The sequence below is a fragment of the Tamandua tetradactyla genome, chromosome 6 (assembly GCF_023851605.1).
Source record: "Tamandua tetradactyla isolate mTamTet1 chromosome 6, mTamTet1.pri, whole genome shotgun sequence".
NCBI classification, from domain to species: Eukaryota; Metazoa; Chordata; class Mammalia; order Pilosa; family Myrmecophagidae; genus Tamandua; species Tamandua tetradactyla.
In genome coordinates this window covers 110,374,195-110,400,160 of record NC_135332.1, presented here as the reverse complement: position 1 = coordinate 110,400,160, position 25,966 = coordinate 110,374,195, and the positions used below count along the sequence as shown (strand labels likewise).

General features: G+C 37.9%; 1 protein-coding gene across 10 annotated transcripts in view; it reads right to left on the bottom strand.

Annotated features, from left to right (window-relative positions):
- SGK3 (serum/glucocorticoid regulated kinase family member 3) overlaps window positions 1-25,966 on the bottom strand; it is a 243,790-nt gene that overhangs the window by 59,108 nt on the left and 158,716 nt on the right. Inside the window, exon 1 of one of the 10 annotated variants that reach the window (XM_077166915.1) lies at window positions 11,249-11,360. The exons of 6 other annotated variants lie outside the window; for them this stretch is intronic. The gene's annotated coding sequence lies outside the window, so the exon portion shown is untranslated. Of the gene's footprint in view, window positions 1-11,248; window positions 11,361-25,966 lie in introns of those variants that run through there. 3 more of the 10 variants (XM_077166924.1, XM_077166927.1, XM_077166921.1) reach the window with 3 other exon arrangements.

Sequence of the window (25,966 nt, the reverse complement as noted above, 5' to 3'; positions counted from 1 at the left end):
GTAAGAACAAGATTGGAAAATGAGTTGCTTGTTGTTGCTTTTTTTAAAGGAGGTTCTCAGAAATATATGGATGAACTTTCAATATGACACAGAATATGAAGATATTTGTGTCCCACATAAATGCCACTAGCGGCCTTAATAATCAGGTGGCCAATATGACCTGTCCTGTTGTTGTCAATCAGCCTCTTTTCCCAAAAACTGTTTACTCAACAAACCCATATCAAAGTGGTCATGGCTCTAGGAATAAAGTTACTAAGGATGTAAAGGATTTACATGTGGAAAACTATGAATCATTACTGAAAGAAATTAAAGACTTAAATAAATGGAAAGATATGCCATGCTCCTGGACTGGAAGACTTAAGATATCAATACTATCCAAAGCAATTTACAGATTCAACACAATCCAAATCAAAATTCCAACAGCTTGCTCTGCAGAATCAGAAAAGCCAATCCTTAAGTTTGTATGGATGGACAAGGGGCCCTGAATAGCCAAAACTTTCTTGAAAAACAACAAAGCTGGAGTACTCAAACTTCCCAACTAATAACTTATTATAAAGCTACAGTAATCAATGGCCATGGTAGTATGGTTGGAGTCTAGACAGGGGCTCAGAAAAATGTTTTTTCTTTCACCAAGGCTGATCTAGCTACTGCCAGTGCTGAGTGTCCAGCCTGTCAACAGTAAAGACCAACACTGAGCCCCTACTTTGACGTCATCACATGTGGCTCAGATAGCTCTCTGGTGGCAGCATCTGTTCTTACATGATCCAGATTTGCCTTCCCTACCTGAATCACCGTTCTTGGTTAGAGCATGTCTCATTCACTGTCATAGAATCCTATACTACATCACATCACACTTATTAAGGCAAAGAAATGTGGCAACAGGTTCATGACCACAGAATCAACTAGTCTTACCATGTAATCAATTCACCTAGAAGTAGTTCTTTAACAGAACAGCGGGAAGGCCACAGAAGGCTCAGTTATGGCTAGGAGAGAGCACTCTTTAACACATCCCCTTGGGGGGGGATGAAGAGAAAGGAGGAAATATTCAACTTTCCATTTGGAGAATTTCTGATATTCTTACAAGCAGTGGGGACAACCAATTCAATAGGCTGAGCCTCCAATCTTGGGGTGTGCCCTTATGAAACTTATTCCTACAAAGGAGAAGCTAAGCCTACTTAAAATTAGGCCTAAGAGTCACCCCAGAACACCTATTTTGTTGCTCAGATGTGGTCTCTTACTCTAAGCCAACTTGGCAGGTGAATTCACTGCCCTTCCCCCTACATGAGACATGACACCAAGGGGTGAAAACCTCCCAGGAACACGGGACAGAAATTCTGGGGAAAAGCCAAGGAGGCTACTGAACATCTTACAGTGCCCAGGAGATGCCTCACAACAAAGAACAATGTGGGCCTAAATGTCAACAGTGCTGAGGCTGAGAAACTAATAATTATTGAGCACTTAAGACCAGGTACTGTTCTAAGCACTCACATGCAACACATCATTTTATCCTCACAGTCACCGTTGAGCTAAGTATTATTATCCCCACTTTACAGATAAAGAAGACAGAGAAGTACTTCTCCAGTCTCAAAGTTCTGGGTGCCTTGAGCTCAGATCCAACCCCAGATTCTGCACCCGCACACCCCTACACAACGCACACTGCTTGCCAGCGTAGGCTCACCTGGAGCCTGGACAGGAAATGTTCCTAAGACATTTACAAAAAGAAACCTCAGGTTTGTGGCATGAAGTAGAAAGAAATGAGAGGATAGAAAGGAAGAAGGAACTTAGTCCACCCATAAATGTGTTGTATGGATTAATTTGTCATTAAATTGAAGTTACATTGATGTTTTTTAAATCTTATATTTTTACTTTTTGTCTCTGAGTTCCCTTAGATGCCTTCAGGCAGACTAGAGTGAAAAAAAGAAACTGAGGTGTGAAAACCAACAAGAAAGCTTCTAGACCATTTGGGCTAGACTTGAACTCTCCTAGAATCAGAAAATTACTTTCATATCTTTGAAGATTTTTTTCTTCTGTTCATTAGTTTCCCTTTTTTATTTTAATCAAGCACAGTACTAGAGAACAAAGGGAGAGTCCTTTGGTGGCTTGCTGGAGCGGTAATAGTAATATCACATTGAAAACTCAAGAGAAAGATGAAAAACAAAGGGAAAACACTGGGGAACTACCTTGAAGCCATCCTCTCCTAACTGAGGATTCCTCAGTAAGTTTTTCTTTGCTTATCACTTAAAGGCTTGGCATATCCTTCTAAAGAGCACAACTGTCCCAGAAAGTTTCTCTCAATCTCTTATGCTACTTCAACATTCATTTTCTTCTTCTAAATAATCTCTGGAGATAAAGAGGTGACAGATAGATAGCATCAGGTATCCACTAGGCAATCAGGTCTCAAAGCCATGTACAGTACAGGAAAATGAGAATTCTGATTCTTCTACCAGGAGGGTTTGGGATTTGTGCAAACTCTCCTAGGAATGGCCTCAGTCTTCCCCTTCTTGAAATATCATATGCAAGCATCTAACTATGAGCCTGGTACAGTGTAGGCACTGGTGGTCCCACCACAAGGCCCATCCAGGGCTGAATTATGGAATAAAGAGGACACAAGAAAGGACGCTATTGCTGCATGGGTTTTTTAAAAAAGAAGAGAGGATTTCATCTTTTTTTTTTTAAAGCATTCATACATCTAAAAGTTTTTATTTGGGAGCCTTTTAAAGGAACAGTACAGGATGGGAGATTCTGTGATATATATGTGTTAACACAATAAACAAAGAGTAGCAATATGAAACCCCATAATAGAAAATTGTCCAAATTATTGTTATGTAAAATTTTGCAGATTCAAATAGATGAATGGATACTAAAACAGACGAGCATTAGTTAAGGCTTTTTTTTTTTTTAAAAAGCATTTTTCCTTCACATTGTATCCATCTTTTTGTCTACTGTATCCAATTATTGACCTGGATCTTGTCCATCTTTGTTTTATGCCATCTAAAAAGGTAGATAATAAAAATATCAAAAGATTCTTCTGCTTTTACTTCCAAAAAAAATAAAGAGAAGTTTGGAACCTATTTCCTCCCCCTATTGTAAAAACTGTTTGATATTGACTAGTGTACAATATCACACTGTGACTAAGAAGATATATACATAAGCAGCCACTCTTAGCTAACATAGCAGGGAGAAAGGGTCAGTGATTCACACCAAGGTGTAAAGAAAATTAAGAGCAAGTTCCCCTATCTCATACTATAAAAGAAAAATAACAAAAAAATAACTCAAGGACCTAAATATAAAAGCTAAAGCTATAAAACTCTGAGGAAAAAAATAAGGAACTATCTTTAGGACCTTGTATTAGACTACGGACCCTTAGACTCTATACTCAAAGCATGAGTGATGAAAGAAAAAACAGATAAACTAAACTGGATCAAAGTTTAAAACTTTTGTGCAAGGACATATCAAGAAAGTGGAAAGACAACTTACAGAATGGGAGAAAATATTTAGAAACTGTATATTTGATAAGGGTATAATATCTAGAACATATAAAGAACTCTACAACTCAACAACAAAAAAACAAACAACCTCATTAAAAAATGGCAAGGATCTGAATAGACATTTCTCCAAAGAGGGCTGACAAATGGCCAATAAGCACACAGAAAGATGCTCAACATAATTAGCCAACAGGAAAATCCAAATCAAAACTGCAACAAGATACCACTTCACACATACCAGAATGGCTATTATTTACAGAACAGGAAATAAGTAGTGCTGGTAAGAACAGAGAGAAATAGGAACCTTAGTACATTGTTGGTGAGAATGCAATATGGTGCAGATCTTGTGGAAAATAGTTTGGCAGTTTCTCAGAAAGTTAAGTATAGAATTACCATATGACTCTGCAATCTCACATCTAGGTATATAACCAAAATAAATGAAAGGACTCAACAGATATTTACACACCGGTGTTCATAGCAGCATTATTCACAATTGCCGAAAGATGGAAACAACCCAAGTGTCCATCAACAGATGAATGTATAAAGGAAATGTAATATCTACATACATGGAATATTACTCAGCTATAAAAAAAAGTAATGAAGGCCTTATACATGCAATAAACAGATGAACCTGGAGGACATCATGTTGAATGTAATAAGGCACACAGTATAACAGACATCACTTATTTAAATAACTAGAATATGCAAATTCATAGAGACTTAAAGTAGAGTACAGGTTACCTAGAGCAGGGGGGAGGGAGAATAGGAAATTAATGCATAATGGGCATGGAGTTTGTTTGGGATAATGGAAAAGTTTTGGTAATGGATGGCAGTGATGGTAGCACAACATTAAGAGTACAATTAATACTACTAAATTTTATACTTAAGGTAGTTAAAATGGGAAATGTTAACACTAAAAATTTTTTAAATAAATAAAAAAAAAAGGCATATGTGCATGCATACACACACAACACAAGAACAAGTCAATCCTAACAGGAAGAACTCAGACCTGGAGTCTACATGTTTTCTTCAACAGGGATCAGAACTGGGTCATAGGCGTTGGGAACAAGCGTGCCTACAGAAGGGAGCTCACAGAACCTGTTAAGGGGGAGACAAAAGAAAGTGCATGCAAAGACCCTGGGGGTGGCACGGGGATCAGGGATTGATCTAGAGAATAAGAAAAAGGAACTGGAAGAGGAAGGAGGGGGCAGGAATTATTCCTGAGAAGGGAGCAGGCCATTTGGATGGGTTTTTTCATATTAAACTACAGTAAAAATCAACTTCCCAGAAAATTCTTGCCACAAACTAACCGGTTACTTTATTGAAATTTTATTGTAATAGTATATCATCTGATCCTGTTTTTTCCTGCCTCTTGGGATACTAGCTCCAAACACATCCTAAATGTTTCAAGGGAAACAAAGCACATCTTTGTCAGATCTGTAAATTAAGTTAATTGGAAAACAGATTAAACAAATCTAACAGGAGCTGCCAATGGAAGATACATAGTAACCTTCAAACTCCAGCCCCCACCCCCATCACATGATGAAGCAGTTACAACTTTTCCTGTTTTCCTTCCTTGCTAAAATATCTTTCCTCTAATTCCCACCCCACCTCCTTTGGATATTTCCCTTTCTGTAATCACAAAGCTGTCATAATTTTTTCTAGGTTTATCACATCTCTTGTTTGAAGTTCTATATTTTATATATACATTTTATATACTCCAATTCTTGATAAAGAAAAGTGATATCAGAATAAAAGTAAATTGCATGTAAAATATCCAACATTGGGACTAAAACAATACTGTATTAAAGGCTGCTTCTATTAAAGGAGTGTCTAAGGGCCTCAATAAAAGTTACACATAAACCTGTTGATTCAAAGAACTAGTTCCATTTCATTACAGACCTTTAAGGAAAGGACTAAGTGAGGAAGTGAAGGAGCTACTGACAGAGCCTTGTTTTCCATACTAAAACCAAAATGTCAGGATGAGGAAGAGGCACTAAATTCATTCTGACTGACAAGTCCCTCCATGATCTTGTCAGAGTTTCAGGTGTTAGGGCAGGGATGGTAGCGGTGGCAGCAGCAGTGCTCTGCCCTGTCCTTCTCTGCTCCATAAGTCACCATCGAGGCTCTCCCCCATCACCAGCACCTGCCCTATTCTGTCTCCCAAGCTTTTCCACTCAGAGGTACACTTTCAGCATATCTTCAAGGCACATGTAAAAACAGAACACTCTGGAAGATGATCCTAGAGGACTCTGATTAACTGGTAGAGTGAGGAGAGGTGGGGCAACCTCAGCAAGATTATGTGAGACAGGAGAAAAGTGAAGGGGAAAGCCACACAGAACAAGCAGTGGAAAAATACTGCTGGTCCTAGGACGCTTAGAATAAAGCTGGTTTAACTGAGGAGATTGGGAGAAGAATCCAGGTTGGGAGAGGAATCCAGGTTGTGAAACAAAAAGATGAAGGGAAGACAACTACCATCACTTCTCACAGGATCTACTGGGAGAACCTCCCACATTTCTACTTCTATTCTAACCCTGCTCAAATCCATTCTTCCCACGAAGCAAGAATTTTTATAACTATAAATCTGAACGTTTCACTTCCTTGCTTAAAACCTTTCCATGGCTTCCCACTGCCCTCAGGATAAAATCCAAACTGAGTTATTGCCAATGTCCTACAAGCACTCACATGCTCTAACCACTGCCTATCTCTCCAGCTGCATTCCACCTGTGCATCTCAGTCCCTCACTCCACATGGTATGACCTCTGCCTAGCCCTCCAGCTGCATTCCACCAGGTTCTCTCAGGTTCCCATTCCACGTGGCTTAACTCCTTCCCTTCAGCTGCATTCCACCTGTGCCTCTTGCCCCTCCATTCATTAAACTCCTGCCAATAACTAGTCCCTTTCAGATCTTCTCACACACCACCTCCTTTCCGATCTCCTGTCATAGTACCTGAGTCCCCTAGGCTTGGAATGTTTTCCCACTCAGCTATTCACATTTAGGCCTTTGCTCAAATTGTCATCCTCCAATAAACCTTCAGGACCACCCTTACTAAAGTGTTCTCTCCATCTTAATCTTCTATTATCATCTTTATTTCCCTTTTAGCATTTATTATCATTACAATTGAATTTTCTTGTTTACTAAGCATCTCCCTGACTTGAGTGTAGGAACTGTGACTTATTCACTGACATGCATTTAGTAGGCCTTAATAAACATTTGTTTGTTTCATTTCTTCATTTGACAAACAGGTAGGGGGTGCTTTTGGAAATTTCAATTTGCCAAAGTGTGCGAATGAGATCAAAGTCACTGATATAGCTCATTCATTCTTTCATCAGTCTCCTGAATCATCTATTTCTCCCTCTCTACTAGACCACTCCTATTATTATACATAATATTATGTTATAATAAAATCTTCCCTAAAAAATGGACATTTATTTAACAAATATTTACATGGTGCTTACCATGTGTGAGAGATATATAATTAGCTTGTGCCCTAACTTTTATGATTTGCATGAATTACCTTATCTGATAACATTTTTAGCCAGGCCTTTTAACAACAAGAACTCAGGGTAAACACAGATGCTTGTACAGTGTGATAAAGGAAACCTCATTCCAAAGCAAATATTTACTTTCAAGATTCTTCTTATGACAATAAAACTTAACTGCTTAGCACATTAGAAGAAACTCCCATCAATTACAACCAATTACATATTTAAATTATAGTTCTTATATAAAGTGTAGTACATTAGTTTCAAATGCTGACCTTACATTGACTGTTTTTAGTAAAGTTAACAGGCAGAATTTTATCTTAAAGTTTTAACATTTCAAAAATTAGAACTTTCATATGTATTTTCCCTCCTAATGCTTTCTTATTAATAGAAACTGCAAAATTCATCTCCAGAATGGTAAAATGGATTTAGACCTATACTAGTACTCCAAATCAGAAGCAAAGAAGATAAGTTAGGATAATGCGTGCCCTATAACGGGAAAGCCTCAATCTAGGTTTGAGAAACAAGAGGAAAGAACAGAAGATAAAATTAAATGCCAGAAACTCCTACAAAAGTTCTAGAGTCAAGTTTTAATCTGGAAAAGTCACAATCAATATAAAACAATGACTCAATTGGAATATGCGAAAGGATATGTTTGTAAGGAAGAATGAAGTAAAATATGTTAAGCCAAATCCTGATATCAAAGTTAATAAAATTGGAACCTCCTGCAACAGACAAATTTAGGTTTCTTGTATCCATCATCTTTCTCTGAAGAACTAAAAGTTTCTGCTATATATATTTTCTTCACATATCCAGGAAAATAAATTAAGAAAGAAGTATAAACATTTTTTAGCTTAAACAATGAAAGGAAAGAAAGTTACTTTCTACAGACCAGAGAAAAGAGAACATTCTGTCCTATCCAGCTCAGAAAACAAAGAAACAGAGAGTCAGTATGACTTGTACCTAGTGATGCAAAAACAATACAAGGCTTAGCCATAACACATCACAAGAAAATCAAAAGCTGCTGATGCTGTCCATAAAATCTGTCTTGTCCTGATTGTTTCCTGAATGAGTTTTATTGTGTTTTTTTTTTTAAACATCTGCTTATTCACCTATGTGGGTGTCAAGTACACTGCTCTTCATTCACTCCCTTTTATGAATCCAGGTCTCAGTATCTTCATTTGTATGTCTTTATTTACTACTGAATTCCCATCTGCCATCTTCCAAGTTCATTTGTGGGAACTCAATATGCAATGATTTAAAGGTCTGATAGACCTTTAAGTTCACTTTTATTTAAAAAGCAGATAAGTGGGTCTGTCTGTCTTATTTTACTTTAAAAAGTAACTGGAATAGGTGTGCGCATGCTTCTTGTCCTTCAGGCATTTATATGTAGCAAAAAAAAGTAAGAAAAATGTCCAAGGAATTACAATTCAATGTAGATTGTGACGACTTCCCTAAGAAACATATGAAAAGTGACTAGAATTCAGAAGGAAAAAAACACCCCCAATGGAACTACTCCAGGTAGGTTTCAGAGTGGTGGTGACATCTGAGGGAGGTTTTCAAGGATAGGCACCCAAAATAGAAAGGGTAGCAGAAGCAAAAGTGGAGGGAAGTAGGAAAGTCCTCAGCACAAACAGGGAATAGCCATTGGTTCAGTTTGTCAGATTTCCTGCTCACATGGCAGGGGAAAAGACACACACAATAAAAACAGAAAGGAAACTGTCATGGAACAAATTTGGGATTTCATGTTTACAAGTATAAGTTGGAAACTACTCTTAATTACAGGAGATAAAGGCTGAGAAGGTTGGTTTGAAATCATGTTGTAGAGAATCTTGAAAGTTGGGCTTTGCATTCTGGACTTCATTCTGCATATAAGAACATGCCATGAAGGCATTTGAAAAAGGAAATCACATGGCTGTAGGTGTAGAGGGTGGAATGAAATGCAGGGGTGAAACAGGTGCTTGGCAACAATAGAAATGGCAGGTTTGAAAAAATCTGACAGGAGAACTAATTCTGCACAAGGTTGCAAGGTAGAAGGAGGAATTAGTACTGTCCTTAGCTTTTACTCCTGGTAACTGGAAGAAATAACTAGGAGTAGGGGAGAGAGGGTGGGAAGAGCAGGGTAAAATGACAGTGAATTACTTAAATGATTACCAGCCCTGCAGGAAATTTCTACTTCAGATCTATGCATTTGCCACAGTCTTTGTGTCAGGCATTGTTTCAAGGCACTCAAAACACAACAGTGAACATAGCTGGCAAACACCACTGCCCTTATGGAACTTACCTTCTAGTGGCAGATAACAGAAAATTAACGAATCAGTACACAGACACATACATAATATTACAGGAAGTATAGGATTGCATGTGATTTTAAACAGAACTAAGAAGGTGACATTAGGGAGTGAGTTATGCATGTGAAGAGCTGGGGAAAGGTCAGCAACTAACACACAAGTGTCTCCAAATAATTTCAGTCTATAATGCTTTTGAAGTTAGCAGCAACATTGCAACATCTCTCTTCAGTGACCCAATCCTACTTCCTGGGGCTAGCATTCAGGGTTCCATTTCCTGACTTCGCCCAAACTAGTCAAGAATACGTCGCCAATAAGGCAATGATAACAAACTGCCTAGTAGGAGAAGGTCAATTTGTTTACATCGATGGTTACATTCTCTACATGGGAGAAAAAGGCTGCATTTTAAAACAACAAAACCAAAGCACTTTTAGAACATGTTTGTACAAAGCTTAAGGAGACAATCATCTTGTTCTCAAAGCAACAATTGATGTAGCAACTTTTGAGACTTGAGATTTAAATCAAAGGTGCTGGAGAGTATTATGAATCATACCATTAAGCTAACAAGCAGGATGTTGCTGAGAGAAAAACCATTCGCTATACCATAAAACTGTCAAAAACAAAAATAGTACTACCATCAAAACTATAAGTAATATTATCCTTTGATTTTATAATATGTAATCAGCAGAACAGATTTCTAATCTAAGCCCTTTCATCTACTGGTTCTGGATTTTTTGGGCCTCACAGTTACCTGCAAAGGGCAGCAGGTCTGATTTTCCAGACCCCTCTCAATTCTGAGACTCTATATGGAGTCAGAAACTACAGTTTCTGTGCTGTTTAATTTCTTACGTATTTATAGGCCCACTGGTTAACCTAATTTGCAATAATAATACAAATAAGGAACAACCCAAAATAGCATACGTAACTTAAGTTCTGTCTAAAGGGATATGAACTCTTTTAAACAAACCCACCAGAACTTGGAGCTTAAAGTTAGATTACATTCACCATAAAAACTTATAGAACAGTCTCCAAGAGTCTAAGATTTCTGAGCTAATTCTGAGTAGATCTGATTTGGAACAGGGCTAATGATCACATCAGGCAATACTGCTGGCATGAGAGAAAAGTAATGAGAACCTTTCTTGTGGAACTCAGTCTATAAAACTGTTTCAAAAGCATCCCTATGCATTTCTAGCAACAGCTTTGAGTAAACAAAAACAGGTCTTTCAGTGGTCACAAATCTGAAGACCAATTCCCTTCTGAATTTATAATAAGGAAAACAGCCAACATTTATTGTGGGCTATGTGCCAAGCACTGAGTATTAACACATTTCATTTTCACACAGTTTCTCACAGTTCCTTAGGAGGTTGGAACTATCATTGCCCCATTTTACATATGCGGAAACTAAGGCATTGAGAAGTAAGGCAAACTGCCCCAAGCTTTCCCAAATCATAAGTAGTGAATTCAGATCTGAACCCGGGCAAACTAACCTTAGTTTAAAAGCCTGCGCACTTAATCCCCACAATACATTGCCTACGTACCCCGGTGTCCTTGTGGATATAACAGTCCCACCAACTAGTCGCGCCCTTAGTGAAAACTAAGTAACACCAAGTCAAAATAAAGCAGCGCTGTAAGTTCACTATCCAGCTTCTCTTCCAGTCCGGAACTACGAACTATAAACATATGCTCAAGAATATAAAAACCCTATAGTACCAGCGGCTTCTCAAGATTTGGGAATGCGAGGGATCGAGTCAAACGTTTTCCTCATAGGAGCGAGTGCCAGGAACTGGGTGGGGTTAGGGTGGTCCCTGGGTCTCTCTCCTCCAGCCCGCATACCGCGGACCCCACTCTGCGCGGAAGTGGCGCCGGGACTCATTCTAGCAAACCGCACCTGCCCGGCGCGCGCCCGCGGACTCCCTCACCTGGCCCCCACGGCGCCAGGGCCCCTGCCCACTCGGGCTCCCAAGGCGAGCTGGGCCAGCCGCTCACTTACCTCCGCGGACCCACCCCCTGCGCAGGGCGAGCGAGAAGCGCCGCCACCGCTGCGCCACACCAGGCCGGGCCCAGCCACCCACCCCCGGCAGCGCCCGCCTGCCTGCCGCGCTCCTGCTGGGTTGGCCAGCCCTGCCCACCCGCAGCAGGCCCCGCCCCCGGTAGTCGCCGGCGCCGCCTTGGCCGCCAGTCCCGCCCCCCTGAGCGCTCTGGGTTGAGGGCGCGGGAGGCGGGGGTGGCGGGGGTGGGGGGGTGGGGGGTGCCGGGCGCTTTAGGGGTGCATTCCAGGTAATAAAGGGGATCCTAGGGGTGCGTGCTCCCGGGGTTGGAAGGGCGGGACATTGGCAGATAGAAGGAGGAAATGAGAAGAGCGCCACGGGGGTAAGGGGAGTAAAGAGGCTTGGGAAGGGAACGAGATGGCACTTTCCCCAGGATCCACCTAAAGCACGTTCAGGAGGGCATTGGCATAATCTCCTTCTCAGACAGGATATGGAATCACAGATGAATTCAAGGTTCCATGCGTAAGAAGTCACTAGAAATGGAGTTCAGAGGGGCAAGGAAAGGAAATAAAGTCCCTTAACTGATCTCTGTCACACATCTTTGTTCCTCATTTTTAAAACTGTAGAAACTGATCTCTAGTGAGAATCTTAGCCCCGGTTTAGATTATCGTGGGGTACTGCCTTCTTTCAAACAGCTCAGGCACATTTCAAGAGAGCAAACTCATTACCTGGGTTTGGCTTTGGTGTCCACAGTCACTCCTGCAAAGCTTGCAGCTGCGTGTATGGATAAAGAAAAAGGAGGCCCCTGGGAAAGGATTATTTTAACTATTAATGTTCTTGGGTTTGAAACATCAAAAATTATTTGAAGAACCAATTAATTAAATTATGGTGGGAAAGTACCTGGCTCACCTTTGCCAACAAGCAGGATTTATATACAGTAACTTTTGTTACAAGAATTTCAAAAAATTGAATCTAGATACAAAGTGGCAAGAGCCCAGTCGACCTGGGTTACCTTAAAGGAAATCACCTCTCTGAAGCCCTCAATTTCCATACCTGTAAAATGAAGAGATTAGGCTAGGTGACCCCTCAATTGCCTTCCACACTGAAGAGTTCACCCTGCTCAACTCAACTCTTAAAAGAGAAGGAATACAGGGAAAGGCTGTCCACTCAAGAGCTACACAGAGAAACTGGGAATTTTTAGAAAAAGCTTCAGGGATCTCTGGGATGACTTCATTCAAGCTGCCTTTTTTTTTTTTGCTTTCCTATTATAATGATAACGTCACAGTTCAAAACCTTTGACTCTTCTCCCCTCTCAATCCTCACCAGCATGGTGCTATCCTTTATAGTCTCTTCAATGACTCTTCCCACATTTTCACTGCCCTTGCTGTATAAAGTACAAATTCTAAGAATCAGGATCTTTCCCTGGCTCCAATATATTTTTCTAACCTCCAACCTCCCCTCCTAAACTCCAACTACTCCCTGTGTACCTGTTTGACAGACTCTCTCCTCACTGTACAGTATCCATAAATGCAATGAACATTCCTGCTGCTGTATATACACGCTACGCTTCCCAGCTCAGAATACCTTCCTTCAATCCTGGCCAAGTCTGGCCTGTCCTGACTACAACAGCTCAGCTCAGGGATAAAATATTACAATGCTTAGAAGCTATAGCACTCAACCTGACACTTAGCAGAGTTACCTTGCTTGTTTCCTCTGTCATTTATAATAATTATCTCCAAAACAAAACTGTAGTTCATCTATCTGGATCTCAGGAGATCTAGGGGGAAAAAAAGCTATTTTTAATAACTAAAAATGCTTAAAACTATATATTCATCTACAACTAGGCTACTCGGTTACCTACAATAGCAAAATTCTGTTTTTGTCTGAAATATTACAATACTGAAGTAATACCAGTTACAAAAGAATTGACTGGCAGTTATAAAGGACTGATTCATAAAATGGGAAAATAAATTACTAAATAAGACTCATTTGAAAAACTAAATCTTTGAAATTCAAGGAAGTAAATAAAAAGTGGCTTACTTGCCCTTTTTTGTCATACCATTGCTCAAACATGTCATATACCCACAGTAAATGTTTAAAAATATTTTTAATGAGTCTGATTATTTCCCACTTTCCTTAAGCCTTCTTTCCCCCCATGCTGTAATTATAATACTGGTCTTTTCTTTTTCAAGCAAATAAGGTAGTGGGAGTTTCCCCTTCCAATCTCAAATAAATATTCAAGAACAGGATAAACAAGAATTACACAGCACTTCTTAGAATTGGACTAGGAATGTTTTCAGAGTTCCATTTATAAACCCTCGAATCCCAGTAAATGCCTGTATGTTAGGGGGGGCCCCCCATCCTATTAAGATCTTCAGAGAATGAATTTTCTGTAACTACAACCTTATCCAGGTGGCACAAGTGAAAACAGAACCAAGTTTGCAGAATGACTACCAGATAAGAGTGAAAACTGATTCACAATCTATCAATGGCCCCCTGTGTTTTGAAAATGTCACTGACACATTTAAGGGAGGTCCTGCAGCGTTGAGATCTAGCCCAGTCTATAAATCACTACTTACCACAAACCTTTATAATTTCTGGAGATTTAAGAAGTATTAAATAGGCAGATTAAACAACAGTCTAATGAAGTATATCATTTAACAGAGGAGATTTACCAGAGGCTATGGGTTATAGATTGCTGCAATCTCTGTTCTTCTCCTTAAAATGTGAGATGACTAAAGAGTGGAGCCTTGGGGTACTTTGGGATACAACCAAGACCGAGTAACGAGGAGCAGATTTACCCTCCCACCTGAAACAACACGCAAAAAGAGAGCCAAAGTATATAAGCCAAAAGTCTTCAAGATATTTGACATCAGGTAATGAAGTAAAGTGATCCCTGAAACACAAGAAATAAAAGAGGTGAGCACTACAACTACCACAGCTACTAACTACCTTGAGACAGTTTATAGACCATATCACAAGGATGGAGAATCCAGGTGAGTCCAGCCAACAAACTGAGTTGAGGAGATGGAGTTGTAAGTTTGGGAAGAACAAGGCTGCTAGAATTTGCAGGACAGAGTATAGGAGAGGAAAAAACTGCACAGAAAGCTGGAAAGATTTGCAGAGGGTCCTCCTCTAGGATTCAGCACTGCTGATGGCACATGGGTGCACGTGAGGAAACTACCTAAGGCCAGAGAACGGAATAGATCAAAACATGAGGACACGAGAGTGAACAGTATTGGGCACCTACAAAGGGCTAAACATAGTGGTCTACCACATGGACCATAAAACCTCCCAATTCAATGGGGAACTCAGAAGGTCTTGCCTCCATGCTGGGAATAGTTAGCCCTAGACTAATTGCTACTCTGGTCCTACCAAAAAAAATTATAAAAACAAGATTCAAAAGAATCAAAATTTTTCCAATAATTTAGCTGCATCTCAAGTTAAAACCCAAGGATATATATAACAATACAAAATTATTGGCAAGGTAAAATGCACAATGTTTGGCATTCAAGTATTACAAGGCATGAAAAGAAGCAGAAAAATCAAAATCATATTGAAGAGAAAAATCAATCACTGAAACCAACCTACAACTGACACAGATGTAAACTACAATCTCTGGATGAATTTATTCGATTACACATTGCAGAAGAAAAGATTAGAGAATTTGAAAAGATACAATAGAGATTTTGAAAAATGAACCACAAAGAGAAAAAGAATTAAAAAGAAAAGAAAACAAAAGAAAAACAGTCAATGAACTGTGGGAGAACTTCAAGCAGACTAATAATACATGTGTATTGGAGTTCCTGAAGGAGAGGATGAGTGGGGAAAGGAGATCAGAAAGACAGTTGAAGAAATGATGGCTGACATTTCTCCAAATTTTATAAAAACTAGAGTCCACAGATCCACAAAATTTAGTGAACCCCAACACTGGAAACATGGAAAAAATTTGTACCAAGACACAATATAATGGAACTGCTAAAAACCAGTGATAAGCAGAAAATCTGAAAAGTGACCAGAGCTAAATAAATAAATAAATAAATAAAATAAGACACATTACATATAAAGGGTGAGAGCAGATGTCTCATAATCCAAGCAAGACAGCAGAGCTGCATCTTTAAAAATATTGCAATAAACAAAATTGTCAACTTAGAATTCTATACCCAGCAAAAGTATCTTTCAAAACTGAAGGCAAAGAAAGATTTTTTTAGACATACAGAAGTTGAAAAACTTCATAACCTGCAGACGCACACCCCAAGAGCTGATAAAGGAGGTCCTCTGGACAGAAGGAAACTTATTTCAGATTTCTAGAAAGATATATAAAGGAATGAAGAGCATCAGAAATGGTAACTATAACGGTAAATATACAAGAATTATTCTTATAATTTAAATCTCTTTAAAATATATCTGTTAAACAACAATGATAATTTAGTATGGGATTTATAGAATATGTATAAGTAAAATGTATGACAACAACAATATAAAAGTTATGAAGCAAGAAAAGGAAATACACTATTTTAAGATCTTTATTTTATATGAGATATAATTCAATTAAAGACACACCTGATAAGTTCAAGAAGTATACTTAAACTTTAAAATAACCATTAAAATTAGAGAGAAAGAGAAGCTATAACTAACAAAGGCCATAAAATGGAATTGTAAAAAATGCTCAATCCAAAACAAGTCAGAAAAAGAAGGAAAGGAAATAAAGAACAGCTAAGATAAATAGAAAACAAAAAACAAGATGACAAAGTGAAACCTAACTCATATCAATTGTGAGTAAAAGGTTAAAACACCCTAAGTAAAAGGCAGAGATGATTGGGTAAAAAAAACAAACTGAACTAAAGGTTGCCTAAAAATGTACTTCAAAGATGAAGAAACAAAGGGCCCAAAAGCTAAAATATAGACCCTTCCAATATCAAAAATTTAGAACTGCCATAGCCCAAATAACCCTAAAGTGAGGTATGGAAAGATCAAAGGTAGATGGTGGAATTATACATAGAAGATAGGACTTAACAAATGAATATGAATGCTGAATCATTAAATTGATATCTCTTTTAGTGTCCAGTATTTTAGAGCAGCTATAAGTAAAAACCTAAAATTGTGGAATTGTAAACCATGTCAAAGTCTGAAATACATTCTACAACTAATTTTGGTGCTGTGCTTTGAAATTTATAGATTTTTATATATATATGTTATTTTTCACAAAAAAAAAGAAGGAAAAAAAAGTTGACTGTGATGATAAAAAAGTATTTAAGCCCTCTAGCCTCCTATATTCTGGAGAAGGTAGAAGGAAAAATATGAGAGGATCATATGGTAGCCCATGACAAACTCTGGGATCTGTCCTATAACCACTTGTTGAAGAGTGCTTTGAAAACTAATGCTTTTTTCATTTCTTTGCTTTGTATATATGTTATACTATAAAATTAGAAAAAAGTTTAAAAAAAATACAGGGGTAAGGAAGACATTGTCCGTATTTTAGAACTTCACCTACTCTTTGAGAACAAAGGAAGAAAGGTTTATTATATCCAGAACCTAGGTTTTCTGTAGCACATAACCTAAATCAACTTGAATGGATAAATCATTTAAACAATCAAAACACAGTGAGTCCAGAATAAGAATGAGAGCCTTTAATCCTGTATAGCTTAATGTAATGCCTGGATACATCCCAGAGATATTAAGCAGATAATCAAAAGGTATTAGCATAGTCCCTTGAGGGACGGGAGAAAAATTATGGAGCTATTAAATTTTACTGACAGAGAAGCCCCAGATACTGTGCCAAATATTAGTGACACCCAAATCAACAGGCCAAGCCCTTGATCTTGAGGCTTGCTCTTGTGAAGCTTATATATCTAGTGGAGAAGCTTAGCCTACCTGTAGGTATACTTAAGAGTCACCTCCAGAGGACGTCTTTTGTTGCTCAGATGTGGTCACTCTCTCTCTAAGCCCAGCTCTGCAAGTGAAATCATTGTCCTCCCACCTATGTGGGACATGACATCCAGGAATGAAAGTCCCACTGGCAGCATGGGAGATGACTCCCAGGGATGAGCCTGGCCCTGGCACTGTGTGATCAACAATGCCATCCTGACCAAAAGGGGTGAAAAGAAGTGTAACAAATAAAGCAACTGTGGCTGAGAGAGCTCAAATAGGGTTGAGAGACCATACTGGATATCACCCTTATGCATGCTTCAGTTAGACATTGCTCTCTATCATAACTTGCCAAATCCCAACCAAACCATTCCTGTCAATCCTAAAGAATATCTAGGGCAATATAAAAAAAAAAAAACCTACAAAGGTTCCATGCAGTAGGGTAACTTTGCAGAAACCTACAAACTCCAAATGGGTCCCCGGACCAGATAAGTCTTGAAATGTAGAGGGACCAACCCTTCTAGAACATCAACAGGTTGCATCGCTTTATCCCATATGACTGACAGCCCCTTTCAACATGAAAACATTAGAATGGGTATAGCCCAAATACCCCTAAGAAGTGGGATAAAGATCAATGGTGATGGTGGAGTTATACAGAGAAAGTTGGGTTTAACAAAGGAGTACGAGTGCTGAATCACTATAGTGATATTTCTTTTAGTCTCCAGTACCTTTTTACTGGAAATAAAAACCTAAAATTGTGGAATTGTAACCCATACCAAACTCTGAAATCTGTTCTACAACTAATTGTTGCAATGTGCTTTTAAATGTATTGGTTTTACGTATTTAAAGAGGAGGAGGAGTATAACAGAGAAGATAAGCTTTAACAAATGAATATGACTTCTGAATCATTATATAGACATTTCTTTCGGTCTCCATTGTCTTGAAGCAGCCAGAAGAAAAAATGAAAAATCATCGAACTGTAACCCATATCAAACTTTAAATTTGTTCAATAACTACTTGTTAAAATGTACTTGGAAATGTATTCCTTTTTTGCATGTGTTATATTTTACAATAAATAAAAACATTAAAAAAATAATAAAATAAAAAGCTAAAGGATAGAGGGTTGGCCACAGTAGAGACCCAGGTTTAATTCCTGGTGCCTGGCCATGAAAAAAGAAAAGCAAAAAGCTAAAGGATAGAAAAATATATACAATGCAGACACTAATCAAAACAAAGTTTGAGTGGCTATATTAACATCATACAAAGTAGATTTCAGAGCAAATAATATTGCCAGAAAGAGAGAAGTTCATTCTATAATGATGAAAGGGCAAATTTATCAGAGGACCTACAATCCTAAACATTTATGCAGCAAATCAGAGCTTTAGCATATACGAAGTAAAAACTGAAACATTACCAAAGAGAAATAGACAAATCCACAGTTATGGTCAGAGACTTCAAAAACCCCCTCATAATAATAGCACAAGTAGAGAGAAAATCAGCAAGAATGTAGAAGACTTAACACTATCAACCATTTTGACCTAACGACATTTACAGAACACTCCATCCAACAACAGAAGAATACACAGGCTTTTCAAATGCACACAGAACATTTACCAAGATAGATTATATTCTAAGCCATAAAACAAATTTTTAGTACAGTCTTAGTCTGCCATACTGCTAAAACAAATACTACACAACGGGTTGGCTTAATAATTAACTGGCTTACGACTTCAGAGGCTGGAAGGCTTGCTTCTACCTGCGGTTCATAGTGTTTTGATTGACTGGCAATCCTTGGGTTCCTTGGCTTTCCCATTACATAGCATGGCCTCTCCTTTCTCTACCAGGTTCCCATTAATTTCTGGCTTCTCCTGTGGCCTTCTATGACTATGTCTGGATTTCTTCCACTAATAAAGGAATCCAGTAATGCAGATTAAGACCTAACTTATTCAGTTGGATCACACCTTAACTTAAAATAACATCTTCAAGAGATCCCATCTACAGGGGATTCCTACCCACATGAATGTAGATTAAGGTTAAGAACATGTCTAAATTGGAGTACACAATTCAATCTGCCACAAACACATTTAAAGGATTTAAGTAATACAGAGTATGTTCTTCAGCTATAGTGAATTAGAAATCAATGACAAAAAAACATCTGGAAATCACCAAATACTTGGAATCAAAATATATAATTTTAACATATGAGTCAGACAAGAAATTAAAAGGGAAATTAGAACACATTTTGCACTGAATAAAAATGAAAACACAAGGATCAAAATTTGTGGGATGACATGAAAGCAATACTTAGGATGAAATTCATAGCACTAAATGCTGTGTTAGAAAAGGAAGGTCTCAATGCAATCACCTCAGTTTCCAAACTAAACTGGGGCCCCACTAAAGATGGTGGAGGGAGATGCTTCCAGGCTCCATCCCCTCATAGAAGCTTTGAACAACCAAAAAGAACTGGCAGAAATATCTTTCTCAAAGCTCCAGAAAACTGCGAAAGGACTGCAATAACAGGGTGGGTATCAAAGCTTAAAAAAAAAAACAAAACAACTACTTAAAAGCAGTAGGATTTCATGGCACTCTGACTGGCCCCTTCTCCACTTACCACAGACTTGGCGCAGAGCTGGCCCACACTCTCAGTATCTGAGGGAACAGAGTAATCCTCATGCACATGCTTGGACATATATGTCTGGGCCAATTAGCCTGGTGATAGCCCGAGGAACTCAATGAAACAGAAAATGCCCTGCCTGTAGAAGGCAGATCACAGAGCTCTTCTAACAAATGCTCTGAGAGAGCAGTGAAGTCATGTTGCCTGGGGCAAGGGGTTAATGGCTGCAGGACAAATAGCAATAATGTGCCTATAATGGTAAGGAAACTATTTCCTAGGGAAGAGGGCACTTCCAGTATCATGTACATGGAAATTCTTAGGGTCACAAGGACATACTCAAGGACAGGGAAGCCCCTACACTTTGACTTGGAGCTATTCTCTAAACTCATTTTATTGATAAATCCTAAAGGCAAGCACTTGCACATGTTGATCTGCAAATACTGGGGAAAAATTTTTCTATTTTCCTCCTTCCCCTTCTCCTTTCCCTTCCCTTTCTTCTTCTTTTTTATTTGGTAGCTCCAGGCATTCAAGGCAAGTTCTGTCATAACACTAGCTGGATGCAGGCTTAAGGAACAGATGCCACAGAGTCTAAATTCCAGCAATGACACACTAAAATATGAAAATGTCCAAATTTCAAAAAAAAAAAAAGATACAAAACATACAAAGAAATAGGAAGTGATGGCCCAGGCAAAAGAGAAAATTAAAGAATTGGAATGCATCAGTGAGGAAGACCACACCCTGCAGGGTTTTGATACAGTTGGAACTCACAGTAGAAAGCCAGAGAACTTGAAGATAGATCACTGAAATCACCTAGTCTGAGGAGAAGAAAAAAGGAAGAAAAGTGAACAGAATCTCAGAAACTTATGGGATATCATCAAGCACACCAATGTAAACATTGTTGGAGTCCCAGAAGGAGAAGAAAGAGATAAAGGGACAGAAGGAATATTCAAAGACATAATGGCTGAAAACGTCCCCAATTTAATGAATGATACATATGTTTACATATCCAAGGTGCTAAATGAACTCCAAACAGGATAAACCCAAATAAATCTACAACGCAGCATATTATAACTAAATGATCAAATACCGAATATAAACAGAGAATTCTAAAAGCCTCCATAGAGAAATGACATATCACATGCAAGGAAACCTCAATAAGATTGAGCTCTCATCGGAAACCATGGAGGCAAGAGGGCAGTGGGATGACATATTTAAAGTGCTGAAAGCAAAGAATGCCAACCAAGAGTTCTATATGCAGCAAAACTGTGTTTCAAAAATAAAACTCTCAGATAAACAAAAGCAAAGAGAGTTTGCCACCAGTAGATTGGCCCTACAAGAGATGCTAAACAAATTCTACAGGTTGAAAGGAAAGGACAATAGACAATATACCAAAGCCACATAACAAAGATTTCCTGTTATAATAATAACCGGGATAAATATAAATGCCAGTACTATTGTATTTTTGGTTTGTAACTCCACTTTTCACTTCCTACAGATTCTAAAAGGCGAATGCATAAAATGTAATGAGAAATTAATGGTTTGAGACTCAATCTATAAACACGTAATTTGTGAAAAGAACTAGAAAAAGGTGGTGGGATGGAGGAGTATAGGATCATAGTTTGTGTATATTATTGAAATTTAGATGGTTTCAAAGCAAAAGAGAATGTTATAGATTGAGGATGTTAAATTTAAGCCCCATGGTAACTACAAAGACAATATTGGAGAATATGCATGCTCACAGAGACAGAAATTAGAGTATACGTTTCCTAGGATAGGATGGGGTGGGGCAGGGGCTATGGAATTTAATGCATAATGGGTGTAGCGTTTCTGTTTTGGGAGTTGGGAAAATTTTAGTAATGGAAAGTGGTGAGGATACCATAATACTGTGAATATGGTTAATCCTACTGAATGGAATGCTTGAGAGTAGTTGAGATGGGAAAGTTTACACTATTAAACAATTAATTTAAAAAAGAAGAACTAAAAAGACATGGAAAATTAAATACAACACATGACTCTGGATGGAATCTAGCAAAGGAGGACTAAAGGTACAAATGTACCTTCTGGGATATATGAAAAAAAATGGAAAATAGACTGTAAGCTTAATACCAGTGTTAAATTTCTTGAACTTGAACCACTTAATGTGGTTACATAAGTAAATATCCTTATTTTTAGAAAAGGTACATGGCAGTAGTAAGTGTTCAAGGAACATGGTGTATACAACATTATTCAAGTGTTCAGAAAATTGGCTTACAAAACAATAGGTAGAATGATATGGCAAATAGAGCAATATGTTTAACTCAGTGGATCTGTGTATCTGAGAATGTAGAGGGTATTCTGAAATTCTCTGTATGGAGTTTGTGTTACTTTTGTAACTGTCCTATAAGTTTTAAAGTATTTTCAAAATAAAACAGTTAAGAAAGACTGGAAGAAGAAAAGCTAATTAAACCAAAATAAACCAAAGAAAGGAAATAATAATGATCAGAAAAAAATCAGTGAAGGAGAAGATAGAAAAATAATAGAGAAATATCAGTGAAATCAAAAGTTGGTTCTTCAAAAGATCAATGAAATTGATAAACCTCTAGCCAGAATGACAAGTACAAAAAGAGATAAGACAAAAACTAACTAATTTGGGAATGAGAGATGTAACATTACTTGAGATACTACAGATATTAAAAGTATAATAAGGAAATATATGAATAAGTCTATGCCAATAAATGTAACAACTTAGATGAGATAAACTGTTTCAAAGACACAAGAAAAAAATTCACCCAAGAAAAAAGAATCTGATTAGCTTTATATTGAATAAAGAAATTGAATGTGTAGTTAGAAACATTTCCCCAAAGAAAACTCTAGTCCCCAGGTGGCTTCACTACCAAACATTCAAAGAAGAAATTATACTAAATCTACATAAATTTTCCAGAAAATTGAAGAGGGCATACTTCCCAAATGATCCCATGAGGCCAGCATTACCTTAATGATAAAAACAGACATTTCAAGAAAAGAAAACTCCACAGACTGCATGATTGTTTATGCAGAACATGTGATGGAATCTATCAAAAAAGCTAACAGAATTAATAAGTGAGTTTTGTAATGTTGTAGAATACAAGATCAATAAACCAAAATCTATTGTATTTTTATATACTAGTGTTCTAGTTTACTAGCTGCCAGAATGCAACACACCAGAGATGGACTGGCTTTCAATAAAAGGGTATTTATTTAGTTAATGTATAGTTCTTCAGAGGAAAGGCAGCTAACTTTCAACTGAGGTTCTTTCTTACCTGGGAAGGCACAGGGCGATCTCTGCTGGCCTTCCCTCCAGGCCTCTGGGTTCCAACAACTTTCCCCAGGGTGATTACTTTCTGCATCTCCAAAGGTCTGGGCTGAGCTGCAAATGCTGAGATGAGGTATGCTGAGCTGCTTGGGCTGTGCTACATTGAACGCTCTCATTTAAGCAACAGCCAATTAAGTCAAACATCATTCATTGCAGCAGGCACACCTCCGAGCCGAATGCAGATGTAATCAGCAACAGATGAGGTTGACATGCTATTGGCTCATGTCCACAGCAATAGAACTAGGCACCTTCACCTGGCCAAGTTGACACCTGAATCTAACTACCACAACTAGCAACAATCAAAACTTGAAATATAAAAATATTACAAAATCAACAAATATTAACTATGCGGGGATAAATATGACAAAAGATGTAAAAGATATGTGCGGTAAAACTACAAAGCATTGTTGTGAAAAACTGGACCTAAATAAACGAAGAAATATACCTTGTTCTTGAGTTGGAATATTCAACATTATTAACTTGTCAATTCTCCCCTAAATTGTTCTATAGATTCACAATTCCAATAAAAATCTTATCACATTCTTGTAGAAATTTACATGCTGATTCTAAATTTCATGTGCTGTGATAGGCACAATAATGTAATCCCCCACCCTGAAGATGTACATGGCCTTAATCCCGAGAAGCTGTGAACATTTTAGGTTACAGGGCAAAGGAGAATTAAGGTTGCTAATCAACTGACCTTAAAATAGGGAGATTATTCTGGACTATCCAGTTTGGCCCAATGTAATGGAAGAAAGAATAAGAGAAAGAGATGTGATGATGGGAGCAGGATCAAAGAGATGCTATGTTGTTGGCTTTGAAGCCTTTCTAAAATTCATATTTCTCAACCTCCAGTTCCAAATTTCCAGCCACCAACAAAATATCTCTCCTCTCGATAATGAAGACATTCATAGTTTTCCCTTCAAACATGTTCTGTGAATAGCACCACCACTTATTCAGTTACCGAAGTGCAAAACTTTGACTTTTTCATTGATTTCTTCCTAGCTCTTTCCTACTTTCCCCATTTACTCCCTGCCTTCCCCATTTATGTCCTTTGCTGCCTCAGAGCCTTTGCTCACTTTGTTCTCTAGGCTAGAATGCTTTCCTTCTTCCATTCCTTCACCCTTCACAAGGCTGGCTCCATCTCATCAATCTCATCATGGTCAAATGGCCCCTACTCAGAGACCTCTCCCATGTAAAGTAGTTCCCCTTATTATCTCTGTTATGGCAGCTTGTTCGTTTTCTTCATAGCACTGGCCAATTCATCATTGTTGTTCTTATTGCCCTGTTTATTGTTTTGTCCCCCAACACGACCACCATCAGAGTGTAACCTGAATGAAAGCAAAATAACATGTCCCTTTTGCTCACTATAGCATCCTCAGCGAAGACAGAGTACAAATAACAAAGTCCTTTAGTCCTTTCAAATCTTCCTCCACAATCTCTCTTGCATCCTCTTCTTCACTCTCACAGTTTAGGTCCAGGCTTTCCTGCTCAGAGTGCTGTGCTAACTATCCTGTAAGTCTCTAGGCTCCTCTCTTTGCCCTTTCCTATCCATCTTGTAGAATGCTGTCTAAAGCACAAGTCTAGTCATGTCACTTTCTCTGTTCAAAAATCCATAATGATATCCCACTGATGACAAAATTAGTTCTAACCAAGCCCAGCCTCCTAAGTCCTCCATATTCTGACCTCCATATAACCCAACTTTTCCTTCATGTACCCAAGCTCCAAGCAAAACATGCCATTTGCTTTACATGCAATGTGCTTCCTCATTGTACCTCATTTCTAAGTCCTTTGAGACAATTCAAATACAAGCTCCTTCAAGAATTTTTTTCTCATTCTTTCAGTGGGGGATATTCACTTTCTTATAAACTCTTATGAGCATTTTATCTGTACTTCTTATGGTTAAATATTACTGTCTACCTCAGGATTACTTATTTATATTTCCTCTCTTAACCACTAATTTTCAGCATGATCCATATCTGATTCATCCTATTATCTACAGAGTTCTTAGCATAGTATTTTACACATAGTACACAAATATTAAATGAAGGAAAAATAATGAATATAAAATGAATTTGTGCATATGGAGCATGTTGGCTTTCATCATGAAACTGGAGATATGTTTTTCTGGGAGTACACGTGACTCTAGCATGTCAAAAAAACTTTAATAAACATAGGGAATATCATAATTTCCTGATGAAATAGTTATAAAAATATTTCTCAACACAATATAAAGTAACTAGAACTATTTGTATCTTTGACAATACTGCTAATGGTTTTAATGATAGGGTCAGAATACTAATAGCTAACAGCTTTCTCTAAGCACTTTAGATATATTAGCTTGTTTGATCCTCAAATTAACCCTATGAGCTAAGTACAATTTTAACCCAATACACTGAGAGATCAAATAATTTGCCCTAATGCCATACAGATAGTAAGTGCCACAGTAGAGACTTGAACCCAGGAACTCTGGCTCCAGAGTCCATGCCCTTAACCATTATGCTGTCATCTCTCTAGAGTGACTGCTTAACTAAGCATAATAAAATGGCTTTGAAAAGGTTGAGTTTCCAAGAAAATATTTCCTAATATTCTTGAGCAAGTTAATACAAAATTTTCATTGTTTTCTCAGACTTTTTGTCCTAGCATCTTAAGAAGGATGAAAACTTTTAGAAATACACCCGAATTTATTATACTGAAGAAGTTATAGTCACCGAGAAACAAAGTTGTAGTTGGAAAACAGCAGTGCACACAATTAAAAATACAACAAGGAACTAATAATAGAAGAACATATTAAAAATTTAAATAAAACAATGGGACTCCACACTTACTGAAATATAGACGGAGCCTGAAAATTTTGCAAGGAAAGACTTCCAATAATTTAATTCTTTTGATAATGATTTTTGTATA